The 17792-nt window shown below is 52.2% G+C and overlaps 1 protein-coding gene across 2 annotated transcripts in view; it reads right to left on the bottom strand.

The window, feature by feature from the left end:
* Positions 1-17792, bottom strand: part of BRF1 (BRF1, RNA polymerase III transcription initiation factor 90 kDa subunit) — a 102484-nt gene that overhangs the window by 59819 nt on the left and 24873 nt on the right. For both annotated transcript variants that reach the window (XM_011951376.1, XM_011951378.1), the window contains exon 2: positions 5099-5179. The gene's annotated coding sequence lies outside the window, so the exon portion shown is untranslated. The remainder of the gene's footprint in view (positions 1-5098; positions 5180-17792) is intronic.

Below are 17792 nucleotides of genomic sequence, written 5' to 3'. Positions count from 1 at the left end.
GAGCCCGGGTGTGCGGATACAGCCTGAGTGATCCTGAGCCCGGGTGTGCGGATACAGCCTGAGTGATCCTGATGTGTCAGTGTGGGGCCACTGACTGCAGCTCGTGCACCACTGTGGAAGGGGCGCTGACGGGGCCAGGGGAGGCTGTGTGGTGAGGGGTTCTGGGAGTCTACGGGAACTCTCTGTACCTTCCAATCCATTTTGCTGTGAGACTAAAATGCTCTAAAAAATACAAGTCTTTTTCTTTTTAAATTCCTGTCTGTATGATTCCCACGGTATGAAGTATGAAGCAGAAAACCAAGTGAAGCCAGTGGGCAGCAGGTGCTTTCTGAGCCGCTGCAAGCCTGACTCAAGAAGATTTGTCAGGTGGTTCATGGAAGGCCAGCACATTTCATGCACTTTACCACGCATGCTATACTGGGAAAAACAGACCGAGAGGACAGAAAAAGAACTTCCCTGAGAAACGCGTCCCACAGGAAAGGCTCATCAGGTCAATGAAGAGAGCCCCACCCAGCGGTGTTTCAGAACCGTGGCTTCAGAACATCGAAGAAATCACCCCAAAAGGCCTGAGATTTTAAAAACAGATAAAACACACTGGTATTCAACATCTCTTGCTGGTGGACCCCAAGCAGATGCTCCCCACATTCCATGGGGTGCCTGTCTCAACCCCTCAGCAAGCATCCCGGGGGAAGGGGCAAGAGTTTCTCTCTCCAGGATCGTTTCTCTAAACACAGCCTCAGTGTGACCCAGCAAACCCAAGGAGGGGCCTGTGACCCCGCAGGGCGCACTGAGGCAAACAGAGGAGACGGAGTACCCGCGGAACATGACCATCGCTGAGGGCAGGAGGGGTGGCCAGTGAGTTTATTTCCATCTTTTCAGTTTTCTAAGAAAGGCAATCAAGACTTCACCAAAACAGTAACAGTCGGAAGCTACATTCACAGATTTCCACCAAACCCGGCAGGCTGGGTGGCGGGCAGGAGTGGAGGTGGTGGGCCAAGCTTGCAGTGGGACCAGGGCTGATGTGAAACCTTCAACCAGGGCGGTATGGGGAGAACAAAGGAGAAAAAACAAAATTTAAACAAACATAACCCATGATAAATCAATAAAAGGCAGTAAAGGGTTTTTTAAAAGTAAGATAAATACGGCTGGGTGTGGTGGCTCACACCTCTAATTCGAGCACTTTGGGAGGCCAAGGCGGGTGGATCACCCGAGGTCAGGAGTTCGAGACCAGCCTGGCCAACATGGCTAAACCCTGTCTCTACTAAAAATACAAAAATTAGCCAAGCGTGGTGGTGAGCGCTTGTAACTCCAGCTGCTCGGGAGGCTGAGGCAGGAGAGTCGCTTGAACCCAGGAGGCGGAGGTTACAGTGAGCCCAGATCACGCCACTGCACTCCAGCCTGGGCGACAGAGCGAGACTCCGTCTCAAAAAACAAACAAACAAACAAGTAAAAAAAGGTAAGATAAATATGAACTACAAAATAAGAGGCAGGAAGAGCCCAACATATCAGAAATGTGCCAGCTACAATGGGCCAAAATCCCCTCTTGTCTCCAGAAGTATCTGAAAAATACGTTAGGCTCTGCCCCATAGATCCGCTCCCAGGACACTGGACAGCAAGGCGGTACGGCAGGCCTGACCCCTAGGGCAGAGAAGGGCATCACTGCACAGGACACTGGACAGCAAGGAGGAACGGCGGGCCTGACCCCTAGGGCAGAGAAGGGCATCACTGCCACAGCAGGGGGCCTGACTGGCAGCAGAAGGGACAACTCCGGTGAAAGTCCGCAGGAAATAGGACAGGGGCTGGACTGACAGCCTCCCTCAGCCCCACACCCCACCCAGGCAGGAGCGGTGCCTGGCCCAGGGCAGGTGGGTGGGAGAGCTCATTGAGCGGGCAGCAGCAGGGCATGGCCCCTGCCGCAGGTACCTGGGCTGTGGCCGCAGATCCCCAGGTAGGAGCCCAGGTACGAAGGTCGGCATAGGGTACCCCAGAACCACCCATCCCCAATAAGATTCAACAGGCGTGGGGGCCCTGCAGCTTCCCCCACACAGTGAGTAGGGTCCATGGGGCCTCCTGGGCCTGCACAGCCACAACCTTCACTGACACTCACCCCTAATTAGGGAGGTTGTATGTTCCATTTTCATTTCTTTCTTGAACCAAAGGTATTTAAAGGGTTTTGAAAGGTCAGATGAGCTATTTTTCTTTCTCTGTTGTTGGTTTCCAATCTTACTGCAATGCACATGTCTGCACGGACACTACTCTTTGCAATTTATTTAGGTCTGAGGCATGATCAACTCTAGTAAAGGTACCACGAGTTTTTGGGAAAATACAGACTATATTCTCTGTGGAGAACAAAGCTCTTCATAAGGAGAAAATCTCGAAGTCAGCAGAAGAAAAAAAGGAGATAGCCTGGTGGCACCAGAAGCAGTGGGCAGAGCTGGGCCCCAACCCAGGCAGCCTGAAGGTCAGGAGGACCCCTGGGCAGTGCAGCCCAGCCTCCGCCTGGAGGAACTGTAAATGTGCATGCCAGTAAGAGTCTTGAAACAGACAAAACAAAAAACTGACAAAACTATAGGCAGGAGAGGACAAATCCAGTCACTGTGCCAGGTCTTCATGCACACTCTCAGTGACAGACAGAAAACCAGCCAATGGGGAGAAGGAGGGACGCGCTGCGCTGCACCGGCTTCCTGCAGGAAATGCATTCAAGTGCCCAACACACATGCACTTCCACAAAACTGGCCTTCCACCGGGCCAAAAAGCATGGCTCGAAGCATTTCAGAAGACTGAACTCACACAGAGGGTGCTCTCTACTGCAGAAGAATCACGCCGGCAGTCAGGAAGAAAGGCGCGGACTGTACTCCTCTACTAGTAAGTCCATGGCGGGGCAAGGAAACAAGCACAACGGAAGCGTAAGGATCCATCCACTCTGCTGTGAGGGATCACTGCAAGCCCAACGACCCCTAGGCGTGTCGGTGCTGGCCACCCGTCGGCAGCAGCAGCCAGGAGCCGAGGCAGGTGCTCAAGAGCCCAGTCTCCTGGAGATGGTACAGGAGAAAACGGCCAGGGTGACGTGCTGTCCACACAGAGATGTTCTACCTGTCCCAACCGCCTTCCAGCACGCAGACCAAGGCTGCGGGACGTGGCTGCACCGATCACAAGGATCCCTCACGTGGTCCTCACATTCCTGAGAGTGTACTCAATGAGACAGTGAAGCCGAAGAGGTCCTAGCACACAGCATCCCTGCCTGGACTGACCCACAGCCAACCCACGCTCAATGGTGAAGACTGGATGCTTCCCCAGGATCAAGGACAAGAGGATGTCTGTTCACACCACTGCTATTCAACGTGGTAAACAAACAAAAAACAAGCACTAGATTGGAAAGGAAAGATAACACGATCTTGTACATAAAATCCTAAACGACCCGCTAAAAAACTTTTTTTTTTCTTTTTTTTGAGACGGAGTCTCGCTCTGTCGCCCAGGCTGGAGTGCAGTGGCACAATTTCGGCTCACCACAACCTCCGCATCATGGGTTCATGCCATTCTCCTGTCTCAGCCTCCTGAGTAGCTGCAACTACAGGCGCCCGCCATCACACCCGGCTAATTTTTTGTGTTTTTAGTAGAGACGGGGTTTCACCGTGTTAGCCAGGACGGTCTAGATCTCCTGACCTCATGATCCACCCGTCTTGGCCTCCCGAAGTCCTGGGATTACAGGCGTGAGTCACCGCGCCCGGCCTAAAAAACTCTTAAGAGTAAAAAACGAGTTCAGCCAGGTTGCAAGATACAAGATCAATATATATCAACTGAGAACACGTTCAACAAAAGGAGTATAAAACTTGTACTCTGAAAACTACTAAAATTGTTGAAACAAATTAAAGAAGACCCAAATGAATGGAAAGACATCCCGTGTTCAGGTGTCAGAACACGTAACACTGTTTAGGTGGCAGTGCTCCCCAAAATGACCAACAGACTAACACAATCCCCGTCAAAATCCCCGCTGACTTCTTGGCAGAAACTGACAAGCTGATCCAAAATTCACAGGGACTTCAAACAGGCAACATAACACTTTTGAAAAAGAGCAGTTAGAGGACTCACAGTTCCTGATTTCAAAACTGACTGCAAAGCTTCGGTGTCCGGAACAGTGTGGAACTGGCGCCAGGACCGTCAGGCAGTCACTAAGCCAAACCGAAGATCCAGAAATAAGCGTTCAGGTTTACAGCCAATGGATTTTCAACAAGGGTACCAGGAGGATGCCAACTGGGAAACACAGTGCTTTCAACACACGATCCTGAGAAAACTGGGTCTCCACGTGCAGGAGCGAAGGTAGGCCCTTACCTTCTATCACCTGCAAACACTGACTCAGTATGGATCAAAACCTACAGGGAAGAGCTGAAGGCACAAAACTCCAAAAAATCATAAGCACAAATCTTCACGATTTGGACTGGATTAGGCGACATTTGTTAGTTATGATACCAAAAGCACAGCCATCAAGAGACTAAATAGGTAAACTGGACACTATCAGAATTTAAAGCATTCATGCTCCAAAGGATACCAGCGAAAAATAAAAAGATAAAAGAAAATGAAAAGAACACATGGAATGGCTGAAAATGTCCTATAAATCACCTATCTGATGAAAGACTTGTACCTAAAATACATAAAATCACACATCCAATAAAAGACTTGTATCTAAAATACATAAACAACTTTTTCAACTCAATCATAAGAAAAATAACCCAGCAGACATTTCTCCAGTTTGTGGTGAACTGGCACTTGGACAAAACACAGTGAGAATGTCACTACAATATCCAACTGCTACAAATGTGTTGTTTCTGCCTCCATCTCACTGAGACCAGCAAGCAATGGCTGTGGACCCTGTGGGATCCACTGGATTCTCCCCAAGCAGTCCTGGCCGAGTCTGCAGGACATGCAGGAGGGGACTCAGGGCACAATTCCTCCTGGAAGGCGGCCTGCGCTGGGCGTGCAGGGTGACAAGAAAGTGGCAGGCCATGAGGTCCACGGCTGAGTCAGTGCCCCCCACCCTAGCACCACCATCCCCATCTCTGGGACCCGCCGCAAGCTCAGCAGCATCCATGGTGGGAAATACCGTTCTGCAGGGTCTGCGCTCTTGACTCCTTCCCCAGATTCACGTGGAAGCCGCCACCCAGAGTCGGGGTTTTGCCAGCACCTGTCAACACAAAAAAGACAGATCAGCCAAAACCTGGAGAAGATCTGCATTTACAACCCTTTCATGACATCCACAGACACAAAGTGAAAGCAAAGCGGGGGTCAGCACTCACGGGGGAAGCAGCAGGGTGGCCTCCCGCACCCCCATTACTGAGCCAGGAACCCCAGTGGGGGAAGCACCTCTCACTCTGCCCAGGCAGCAGGGTTGAGGGTGGGCCAACTGCACTTTCTGCATTTTCTTTTTTCTGTTTTTGAGACGGAGTCTCGCTCTGTCGCCCAGGCTGGAGCACAGTGGCGCCATTTCGGCTCACTGCAAGCTCCGCCTCCCGGGTTCACGCCACTCTCCTGCCTCAGCCTCCCGAGTAGCTGGAATTACAGGCGCCCACCACCACGCCCGGCTAATTTTTTGTATTTTTAGTAGAGACAGGGTTTCACCGTGTCAGCCAGGATGGTCTCGATCTCCTGACTTTGTCATCCGCCCACCTCGGCCTCCCAAAGTGCTGGGATTACAGGCACTTTCTGCATTTTCTAACCATGTCCCTAACACACTGCAAGTCCAGAGTGGACTCTGTCACACGGCTGCCGGGTGAGAGCACAGATGTATTTCCAAACCTCTGCAAGTGGTGTGCACACAGTGTGGGCTGGCCCTCCCCCGTGCCCCAGGCCAGCCCACTCAGATGTTACTCCTGCATGGTGACTACATGTGAACGCATCCACCTCCCTGCTGGACTGCAGGGGATGCAGGTACCACCCCATGTGCCCCAAGGCACTGCAACCAGCCAGTCTGCAGAAGGCCCCCACGCCTCAGTCCACCGATGCATCGGGAGGCTGCAGCTGAACCTGCTGGGCACTCTACTCTGGAGCTCTGCCAACTAACAGCATGCCTACGACGTCCACCACACTCTGCCCTGCAGGGCTTCGGGGTTAAGACCTGGGCCTGGCACATCAGGTGGGCATGTGGGTTGTTCACCAGGTTCACCAACCCGAACACTGCAGCCCGATCTTCCAACGAGAACAGTGAGGTGAGGCCCCAGGCATGCCCAAAGATGGGGGAGCTGGAAAGTGCCCCCCGCTCCGCAGCGTCGGCCCTCTGGCTGGCACAGGGGCCAGCGCATTTGGGACAAAACACAGACACAGGACTGGAGGCTGCTGCAATCAGGGGACACGCAGACAACCTTGGCCACCTGGGGAAGGCAAGTGTGCAGGGCCTGTCGGAGGACACTGGAAGGATGGGATGCAGACACAGAAAGCCAATCGATGGAGCCTGGGGCCAGGCCCTGCGGGGAAAGCATGAGGCAGAGACCTCAGGGTCACCCAGGGGCGGCTACCAGCACAGACAAGGCAGAACAGGCACGGCCTCTGGCTTCGCCGTGAATGTAACTGAATCCCAAACAAACACTAACAACACTCTTTAAAGACTCCAGTAAAAAGATTCTAAAGTTCGGATGGAGGCAAAAAGGAACTAGAGCAGCCAAGAAAATTTTGAAGAGATCAAGGGGCAGCTGCTGGGCGTGTCCAGAAACTCAGAGTTGAACAGGGTCAGGTGGCACTCAGCTTTCCCTGGTGGTAGCAGAGGCAAAGCCCGGGCCTCCTTCAGGCTGAGGCCCAGAGCCGCCCTCCTGGTGGGTAACGTGGCCACAGGGACAGCTGGCAGCAGGGGCGCCGGCACTGAGCACAGACCTCTCCAACAAAGGTGGTGCCGGGATGGGGGCAGTGCCTGGAGACTGCCTGGGTTGTCACAACTGGGATCTATGTACTAGTTTTCTGTGGCTGCTATAAAAATTGCCACAAACCTAGTGGCCTTCAAGAAGCTGGAGCAGGGCCGGGCGCAGTGGCTCACGCCTATAATCCCAGCACTTTGGGAGGCCGAGGTGGGTGGATCACAAGGTCAGGAGATCGAGACCATCTTGGCTAACATGGTGAAACTCCGTCTCTACTAAAAATACAAAAAATTAGTCAGGCATGGTGGCAGGTGCCTGTAATCCCAGCTACTCAGGAGGCTGAGGCAGGAGAATCGCTTGAACCCAGGAGGCGGAGGTTGCAGTGAGCTGAGATCGTGCCACTGCACTCCAGTCTGGTCGACAGAGCAAGACTCTGTCTCAAAAAATAAAAATAAAAATAAATTAAAAAAAGAAGCTGGAGGAGTGGCCGGGCATGGTGGCTCACACCTGTGGTCCCAACACTTTGGGAGGCCAGAGCAGGAAGATTGTTCAACCCAGGAGTTTGATACCAGCCTGGGCAACACAGGGAGACCCATTTCTACAAAAAAAACTGAAAAAAATTAGCCAGGTATGGTGGCAACTGCTTGTTGTCCTACTACTCAGGAGGCTGAGGTGGGAGGATCACTAGAGCCCAGGAGGTCGAGGCTGCAATGAGCTGAGATCGTACCACTGCACTCCAGCCTGGGTGACAGAGCAAGACCCTGTCTTGAAAAAGAAAAGAAGCCAGAACAGGCCAGGCATGGTGGCTCACACCTGTAATCACAGCACTTTGAGAGGCTGAGGCAGGAAGACTGCTTAAACTCGGGAGTTCAAGACCAGCCTGGACAACATAGCAAGATCTCATCTCTACAAAAAAAAAAAAAAAAAAATTAGCCAGGTGTGGTGGCGCATGCCTGTGGTCCCAGACCAGGCAGGCAGATGGTTTGGAGTTCAGAAGGTGGAGGCTGCAGTGAGCTGTGATGGCACCACTGCACTCCAGCCTGAGCCACACAGTAAGAACCTGTCTCAAAAAATAGTAAAATAAGAGAAGTTGGAGCAGGTCGCAGTGGTGTCTCCTTGTGGGGGCTAGAGAGGACCTGGCAGTGCCACAGTGAGGTGCCTGCTGACATGAGAATCCAGAAGACAGGCCAGGGAGCAACGCAGGGCTCAGGGGAGACCCATGCTGGAATAAGGGGGCTTTGAGCAGCACTGATGAGCCAACTCTAAATTCTGCAGAAATCTGGCCCAGGCCTCCTCAGGCTGAGCTCAAGGTGCCTGCATCTCCGACCCTCCCTCAGAGTTGTTTCGTGAGCAGTGTTTATTTATTGTTTGTTTTTCGAGAGACAGTCTCGCATATTCTAATTAGTGTATATAAAGCTTTTAATAAATAATTCATACAATAAACTGCATTAGAAAAAGGACAATGATCAAATTACAAAAAGCCAGCTGGGCAGTCACTCACGCCGGTAACCTCAGCACTTTGGGAGGCCGAGGTGGTTGGATGACCTGAGGTCGGGAGTTCGAGACCAGCCTAACCAACACAGAGAAACCCTGTCTCTACTAACAATACAAAATTCGGCAGGCGTGGTGGCGCATGCCTGCATTCCCAGCTACTCAGGAGGCTGAGGCAACAGAATCACTTGAACCTGGGAGGCGGAGGTTGCAGTGAGCCAAGATCGAGCCATTGCACTCCAGCCTGGGCAACAAGAATGAAACTCTGTCTCAAAAGTAAATAAATAAATGGAAAGCCCCTGAAGTCCCAGCTTCCAAGAACAGGGGATGCCGTGCAGTCTCCAATATAGCCACGTTTCCCTGCCTAGGAACAGGGGGCAGCAGGAGTGCTTCTAACAGAACAAGGCCACAGTGAGATGACACACTAAATTACAGTGATGATTTTGATTCTGGTTGTGTTTCACGCAATCTCTTCACTCCCTGACCCATGCCCATCAGCTTGCACCACAACACACTGCAAAGCTGCGTGCGGTCACAGCTCCACACTGCACCTGCCACCTCTGCCCTCCCTCCTCCATCACTCTTTCCTGCACCCTCCAGCCTCCTGTCGCCTCCTCACACCCCGGGACCTCTATTTCCTGTCCCTGTGTTGTTCTCCCTACACCCCAGCACCACGGTCACCCTCCCTGGGGCCGTGCTGCTGCACCTGCTCTGGGAGCGCCTCCTGGCTTCTGCTTCCCCCACACCCTGGTGCGTGCACACCTGCAGGCACACGCACGGGACACATGCAGACAGTGTGAAACCTCAGAACACTAACCCACAGGGAGGGTGAAAGAGGAAAGTGCCACCTCTGGCTGAAACTGCCACGATGCCTTCTACTTCTAAAAACATTTGATATTTTCCAGAGTGCATTTCTATAACAAAAAATATGTGCCAGCTCCTGTTCGCTGGAACTAACGTGTGGAAGGGGCCAGGTCCTGTGGGGCCTGCCTGAGACTGTCCTCCTGCGGACAGCAGGGAGGACCTGCGGTTCCGCCAGAGCCAGAAGAGGCCCGAGGCTGCAGGGGCACCTCTGAGCTCTGACAAAGCCAGCAACACCCTATACCGTGCACCAGACAGAAAGGCGGGCCAGGGGCTCTCCATGTCCTGAAAGATCCAGCACAGCACTGTCGTCCAGTTCACTCCAGGATTCTTCCAACATGGGAAAGCAATAACCTTTAATACTCACACGCTCATTTAACTTAACGGGGTGAGCTCGGTTTCAGGAGAACTGCTTGAACCCAGGAGACAGAGGTTGCAGTGAGCCAAGACTCCGTCCAAAAAAAACAGAAAAAAAACAAATTTAACTGAAGGCTTTCTGTTGCTGCTATGAAACTTCCTTTTTTTAAGAGACTGGGTCTGGCCAGGTGTGGTGGCTCACGCCTGTAATCCCAGACCTTTCCGAGGCCAAGGTGGGTGGGTCACCTGAGGTCAGGAGTTTGAGACCAGCCTAGCCAACATGGCGAAACCCTGTCTCTACTAAAAACACAAAAATTAGCCAGGTGTGGTGGCTCATGCCTGTAATCCCAGCTACTTGGGAAGCTGAGGCAGGCAAATCGCTTGAACCTAGGAGGCGCAGGCTGCAGTGAGCTAAGATCGCACCGTTGCACTGCAGCCAGGGCAACAAGAGAGACACTCCATCTCAAAGAAAAAGAAAGAAAGAAAGAAAGAAAAAAGAGACAGGGTCTCACTCTGTCACCCAGGCTGAAGTGCAGGGGCACTATAGTGGCTCACTGCAGCCTCAACCTCTCGGGCTCAAGGAATCCTCCCACCTCAGCCTCCCAAACAGGTGGGGCCACAGGCCTGTGCCACCATGCCTAGCTAATGTTTTCTTATTTTTTGTTTTCTTTGTTTGTTCTTTTGGAGATGGAGTTTCGCTCCTGTCGCCCAGGCTGGAGTGCAATAGCACGATCTTGGCTCACTGCAACCTCCGTCTCCCAGGTTCAAGCGATTCTCATGCTTCAGTCTCCCCAGTAGCTGGGATTACAGGCGCCCACCACCATGCCCAGCTAATTTTTGTATTTTGGGTTTTGTTTTTGTTTTTGCTTTGTTTTTTTTTTTAGTTTTTGTAGAGACAGTTTCACTATGTTGCCCACACTGGTCTCAAACTCTTGACCTCAAGTGATCCTCCTACCTTGGTTCCCCAAAATCCTGGAATTACAAGCAGGAGCTACCACACCTGGCTGGAAACTTCTTTTTAAGGGGACACACCTGTAGGAGGCCTGGCTGGCTGGGCAGTAATGGATGGAGAGGAATTCAGGGGTCCCACAGCTGAGTGCCCAAAGGAGGCTGGACCAGACCAAAGTGCATCCCTGAGTGCTGGGACGGGGACCCAGGTACACATGTGCCTACTGGTGGGGCTGGATGCAGCAGCATCAGACATCTGGGAGGAGCACTGACAAACAGGGTCAGGCGCGGCAGCCCACGCCCCTTCCCAGGCCCACACCCCCTCCCCAAGCCCAGACCCCTTCCCAGGCCCAGACCCCTTCCCCAGGCCACTGCTGAGGAGCTGGTTTTGTAGTGATTACAATTCGGTTACGGAAAACAGGACGTGTGTCACGCTGCAGGCTAACCAGCGGCTTCCTCTCTCACCCAGATGCCAACGGGACAGAATCCACCCGTTTCCTGAGGGTAGGTACCTTCAGCCGCAATTTAGGGTTCTGAGGGTCATGGAGCAGAGGCAGAAGCCCGGAGCCTTCCACTCTCGGGACCAGAGCCCCACCAGGAGGCCAGGCCCATGCTCAGAACCGCAGGCCACAGGAAGAGGCTGGCTGGCCACATCCTTCGCTGAGGCAAAGGGAGCTTCCCAGCAGGTGAGGGCAGCTCCGCCTCCTGTGCCCCTCTCCAGGGCCAGTGCCGGGTGACAGGCAGCCATGTCCCAAAGTAGGTCTGGCTGCATCAGGACCCCAAACGGAAAACAGCAGCACTCACAGACACCCCGGCTTCAAGGTTCTAACTGTGAAGCCACTGAAAGTTGTGATTATGGGAAATGCTCCCCACAACCACAAGTTCTGGTGACACTGAGGTGTGCTGCTCCTTGCGCAGGAGGACAAGGGACCCCCTGCAAGCAGGAGCCCAGGATGCCTGGTGTGGGGGGCTCCCAGGTGCTCGAGTTCCTGCCTGCGGGGCAGGGGTGTGGGTGCCATTACCATCAGCTGCTGGCAGAGGGAAGCCTCAGGGCACACACAGCGCAGGACACTGAGGTGGGCTCACAGGGAAGTCCCGCCTTGCTTCAGTGGAGCAGACGACCTCCTCAGGGCACTGCCAAGGCCCCAGGCCAACAGTCCCCAACTCCACCGTCCGCCTGGCCCCTCCAGCCACACTGAGCCTCAGTCCTCAGACACCCACCTTCTCTCTGCACAGTCTCTGCTTGGGCAGCCCGGGCACACTGGAGCACCAGTGTCGTCTCCCCCGCGGGGCTTGGCTTCCAAGATCAGGACCCTCCTGGGACTCTCCTGAGGCCTCTGGTCACCTGCCCTGATGCCTGAGTTAAATATTCCAGAGTAAAACTACGAGGCTGTGTCAGGCTTAGTTCTCAATTAATAGGCAAGACACCTAGGAAAGACAGTGGCCTTGGGACCTAGAAAATGACAGCTCAAAGAGAAAGCTCAGCTTTCAAGATGAAGCTGGAGCAAGGGGCGGCCGGGGCCTACTTGTGTGCTAGGGAAACTGAGAAGCCACCAAGGTTTCCAGCCCCATGTGATCACCACTGTGATGAGGGAGGGAGGATGCCAAGTGGGCACCTAGAGAGACTGCCTGGGAGACAGAGGGGCTGCCCAGAGCAACAGGTGCCCTCTCTCCTTCCCACTCTCGGCCCAGGCACCGCTTGCGCCGGTCCCCAGGTGCTAGGAACACACCGCCTCGCAGCACTTCCCCCAGGACCACCACAGTTGGTTGCCGGGCCTGCCCCTCCCTCGAGAGTGTGCCAGGGCTCCACGGTGTCTTGGGACCACCCGACAGTGTTGGCTCTGAGCTTGTTCTGACAGCGCCCGGGTAACAGACTGCCAGCTCTGCACTGCCCCACAGCACCGCCCTCCCCCAGCAGGGCACAGTAAGGGAAACCCTGCGTCTGCCGCCATGACAACCTGCTTTCATTACTGTTGTTATCATCCCAACAGGCACCAAACAAAGTCTTGGCAACTGTGACACAGCTGCAAACTCTGTGCCCAGCAGTCCTAGGAAGATACCCAGGGAGTATGAGCGTGGAACACGATGGGGAGGGAAGAACAGGATAGAAAACTCAATGAAACCCAAGCCAGTTCTTAGAAAAGATAAAAAAAAAACTGATCAACTTCTAGCCAGAGAGACAAAGGGGAAAAAAGACACAAAACACTAACATCTGAAAGGAAAAAGGAGGCCACTGTGGACCCCGCAGATATGAAAAGGACAAGGCAATGCTTCAAACAACTCTCTGGGCAAATTCAACCACTAAGTCAAGTGGACCAATTCCTCCAAACACAAGCGGCTGACTCACCCCAGGTGAGACACAGAATCTCAAATACAACTAGAATCGCAGTGATGAAAGAAGCCGAAACCACAGTGCAGATTCATCTGAGAAAGAAACCTCCGGGAGCAGACGGCTACACTGGTGAATTCTACCAAACATTTCCGAAACAAAGAACACCAACTCTATATAATCTGTTCCAGAAAACGGAAGAGGAAACGTTTCCCAACCCATTCCATAAGGAGCAGGACCTTAATATCCAAGACAAGGACACTACAGGAAAAACTACAGGCCAATACCCCACGCAAGCATCAGCAGGAACCCTCAACAGAACATCCAGGACTGAGCAAAGCGGTTCACGCCGCTAATCCCAGCACTTTGGGAGGCCAAGGTGGGAAGATGCCTTGAGGCCAGAAGTTCGAGACCAGCCTGAACAGCAAAGCAAGACTACATCTCTACCAAAAAAAAAAAAAAAAAAATTGGCTCTGGCTCATGCCTGTCATCCTAGAGCTTTGAGAGGCCAAGGCAGGAGAATCACTTGAGACCAGGAGTTCCAGACCAGCCTGGTCAACATGGCAAAACCCCATCTCTACAAGAAAAATACAAAACTTAGCTGGGTACAGTGGTGCATGCCTATAGTACCATCAACTCAGGAGGCTGAGCTGGGAGGGTCACTGGAGCCCAGGGGGTTACGACTGTAGTAAGCCATGACCACTGCACTCCAGCCAGGGTGACAGAGCAAGACCCTAGACCCTGTCTCCCCCACCAAAAAAAATGTTTTAAATTAGATGGGCATGATAGCACATGCCCGTAGTCCTAGCTACTCTGGAGTCTGAGGTGAAAGGCTCTCTTGAACCCAGAAGTTCCACGCTGCAGTGACCTGTGATCACACCACTGCACTCCAGTCTGGGCAACAGTGAGACTTTGTCTCAAAAAAAAAGAAGGCCGGGTGCAGTGGCTCACGCCTGTAATCCCAGCACTTTGGGAGGCCGAGGCAGGCGGACCACCTGAGATCACGAGTTTGAGACCAGCCTGGCCAACATGGTGAAACCCCGTCTCTATTACAAATACAAAACCCAGCCGGGTATGGAGGTGGGCTCCTGTAATCCCAGCTACTCAGGGGGCTGAGGCAGAAGAACTGCTTGAACCCGCGACAGGGAGACTGCAGTGAGCCCAGATTGCACCACTGCACTCCAGCCTGGGCAAACAGAGCGACACTCCATCTAAAAAAAAAAAAAAAAAAAAACCCACAACAAAACAACAACAACAACAAAACTCAAGGAGTGTATTAAAAACTCTTAGGGGCCAGGTGTGGTGGCTCACACCTGTAATCCCAGCACTTTGGGAAGCCGAGGCGGGTGGATCGCCTGGCCAACATGGCAAAACCCCATCTCTACTAAAAATACATAAACTTAGCTGGGTGTGGTGGTGGGCACCTGTAATCCCAGTTACTTGGGAGGCTCAGGCAGGAGAATCGCTTGAACCCGGGAGGCAGAGGTTGCAGTGAGCCGAGATCGTGCCATTGCCAGCCTGGGCAACGAGAGCAAGACACCGTCTCAAAAAGAAAGAAAAGAAAAAAAAGTCTTAGAACTAATAAGTAAGTTTAGCAAAGCCATAGGAAACAGGATAACACACAGAAAGCAACCATATTTCTATAAACAAGCAATGAAGAGTTGAAAACTAAATTTTAAAAAATACCACTTACAATAACTCCTAACAGATTTTAGGTACACATCTAAAAAATGTCCAGAGGGCCGGGCATGGCAGCTTATGCCTATAATCCCAGCACTTTAAGAGGCTGAAGTGGGTGGATCACTTGAGGCCAGGAGTTCGAGACCAACCTGGCCAACATGGTGAAACCCTGTCTCTACTAAAAATACAAAAATTAGCCAGTCGTGGTGGTGTGCACCTGTAATCCCAGCTACTCGGGAGGCTGAGGCACCGGAATCACTTGAAACCAAGAGGTGGAGGTTGCAGTGAGCTGAGGTCGCACCACTGCACTCCAGCCTGGGTGACAGAGCGAGACTCCATCTCAAAAGAAAAGCCCAGAAGCTGTACGCTGAAAACTACCCAATACTGATAGTCTATATCAAAGAAAACCTAAATGAATGTAGACATACACTGTGGTCATGGACTACAAGATTCAACATAGAAAAACTGTTGGCCGGGCGCAGTGGCTCCCATCTGTAAACCTAGCACTTTGGGAGGCCGAGGTGGGGGGATCAGAGGTCAGGAGCTCAAGACCAGCCTGGCCAATATGGTGAAAACCCGTCTCTACTAAAAAATATACAAAAATTAGCTGGGCGTGATGGCACGCACCTGTAGTCCCAGCTACTGAGAAGGCTGAGGCAGCAGAATCACTTGAACTCGGGAGGCGGAGGGTGCAGTGAGCTGAGATCGCACCACTGCACTCCAGCCTGGGTGACAAAGTGAAACTCCGTCTCAAAAAGAAAGAAAGAAAGAAAAAATGTCAGATCTCCCTAAATTTATCGAGAGGTTTAATGCAATTCCAATGAAAACCCCACCAGGACTTTTGTACAGGTTGAACACCCCAAAACCAAAAATCTGAGATTATAAATGCTCCAAAACATGAAACTTTTTGAGCATCAACACGACGCTCAAAGGAGATGCTCACTGGAGCATCTCAGATTTCAGATTTTTGGATTAGGGAATGCTCAACCAGTAATTATAAGGCAGATATTCCAAAATCAGAAAAATCTGGTATCCAAAACACTTCTGGCCCCAAGCATTTCAGATAATAATATGTGACCTATAGATACGCACAAACTTCCTCTAAAATTAAAAAGGGAAAGGGAAATTAATAGCTACAACAACTTTAAAAAGGAAGAACAAAGGTTGGGGGACTCACAATATGTGATTTCAGGACAATATAACAGGTACAGTAAAAAAGTCTGATGCTGACAAAGGAAACGGCACCTGATCAACAGGGCAGGACACAGAGCTCAGAGGCAGACCTGCACGGAGGGGCCCAGTGAGCGCAGCCGAGGGGGCAAACGCCTTTGGTGGACAAAGGGCAGTCTTTCAACAAACGGTGCTGAAACATCGGGACCTCCACATAAACAATGAGCCTCAGCCTGCGAAGCACACCTTATACAAACCTAGGTCATTTAGGCCAGGCACAGTGGCTCAGGCCTGTAATCCCAGCATTTGGGAGGCCAAGGCAGGCGGATCACTTGAGGTCAGGCATTCAAGACCAGCCTGACGAACATGGTGAAACCCTGTCTCCACTAAAAATACAAAAATTAGCCAAGTGAGGTGGCGCACGCCTGTAATCCCAGCTACTTGGGAGGCTGAGGCACGAGAATCATTTGAACCTGGGAGGCAGAGGTTGCAATGAGCCGAGATTGTGCCACTGCATTCCAGCCTGGGTCACAGAGTGAGATTCTGTCTCAAAAAAACAAACAAACAAACAAAAAAGTTAAAACTTCTGCTTTGAAAAATCACATATACAACAAAGGGCTTGTAACTACAATCCACAAAGAACTCTCCAAACTCAACAATAAGAAAACAACCCAAATAAAAAATGAGAGTCAGGGTGTGGTGGCTCACGCCTGCAATCCCAGCAGTTTGGGAGGCCAAGGCTGGAGGATCACTTGAGCCCAGGAGTTTGAGACCAGCCTGGACAACATAGAGACCTTGTCTCTACTAAAAATAAAATTTGGCCGGGTGCGGTGGCTCAAGCCTGTAATCCCAGCACTTTGGGAGGCCGAGACGGGCGGATCATGAGGTCAGGAGATCGAGACCATCCTGGCTAACACGGTGAAACCCTGTCTCTACTAAAAATACAAAAAACTAGCTGGGTCAGGTGGCGGGCGCCTGTGGTCCCAGCTACTCGGGAGGCTGAGGCAGGAGAATGGCGTAAACCCGGGAGGCGGAGCTTGCAGTGAGCTGAGATCCGGCCACTGCACTCCAGCCTGGGCAACAGGGCGAGACTCCGTCTCAAAAAATAAATAAATAAATAAATAAATAAAATAAAATAAAATTTAAAAAAATTACACGGCGTGGTGGCATGCACCTGTAGTCTCAGCTACTCAGGAGGTTGAGGCAGGAGAACTGCCTGAGCCTAGGAGTTCAGGGCTGCAGTGAGCCATGACTGGGCCATCGTACACCAGCCTAGGCCACAGAGTGAGATCCTGTCTCAAGATAAACAAAAAATAAGACTTGAGCACACATTTCAACAAAGAGGATTCGGGCATGGCAAATAAGCACCCTAACGAGGTAGAACATCACCAGTCAGTAGGGAAATACAGAACACCACTATGATGAGATGCCACACACCTGTTAGAACAACCAAAATAAAAACCTCGACAACACCAAGTGCTGGTGAAGATATGGGGCAACTGGCGAGAATGCATAACGGCACAGCCACATCAGAAAACAGTTCGTGACAGCTTCCCATAGAGTTAAACATATAGCTAAGTTTCCCAGAGAAATGAAAACGTATGTTCACACAGAGGGTTGCACACGAATCGTTTCAGCAGCTCTATTCACAACCACCTGAAACTAGCCACAGTCCAGCTCCTTCCACAGACTGGGGTCCATCCCCAGCCCGCAATACTGCTCATCCCTGACACGTCCCCTCCCGGGCCTGCAGCAGCCTGAGCGGCCCTAGGACGTCCGCCCGAAACCGCCAAAGCCAAACGCAGCAGCAATCGAAGGCTAAGTACCAGACATTGCTGAAAACAGAACTGCAGGCGCAGAGACTCACAGTGAGGGACAGCTTGAGGGGCCTTCTGGGCTCCCCAGGCTGTCCTCAATCCTCCCTGTGCTGGCTGCCCTGGCCCACGCGTGTGTCGAGGGAGTCCACGCGCGCCACCGGGGTCCATACTCGCGCCACGAGGGTCCACACGCGCGCCAAGGGGGTCTACATTCGCGCTAAGGGGATCCACACTCGCGCCAAGACGGCGCAGAACCGTGCGCCCCGACAGAGCGGGCGGTACCGAGGCGCGGGTACGGGC

Source organism: Colobus angolensis, unplaced genomic scaffold (genome assembly GCF_000951035.1).
Source record: "Colobus angolensis palliatus isolate OR3802 unplaced genomic scaffold, Cang.pa_1.0 Scaffold32, whole genome shotgun sequence".
Classification (NCBI taxonomy): domain Eukaryota; kingdom Metazoa; phylum Chordata; class Mammalia; order Primates; family Cercopithecidae; genus Colobus; species Colobus angolensis.
Note: the sequence above shows the minus strand (reverse complement) of the source record. Positions and strands in the feature narration are given on the sequence as shown.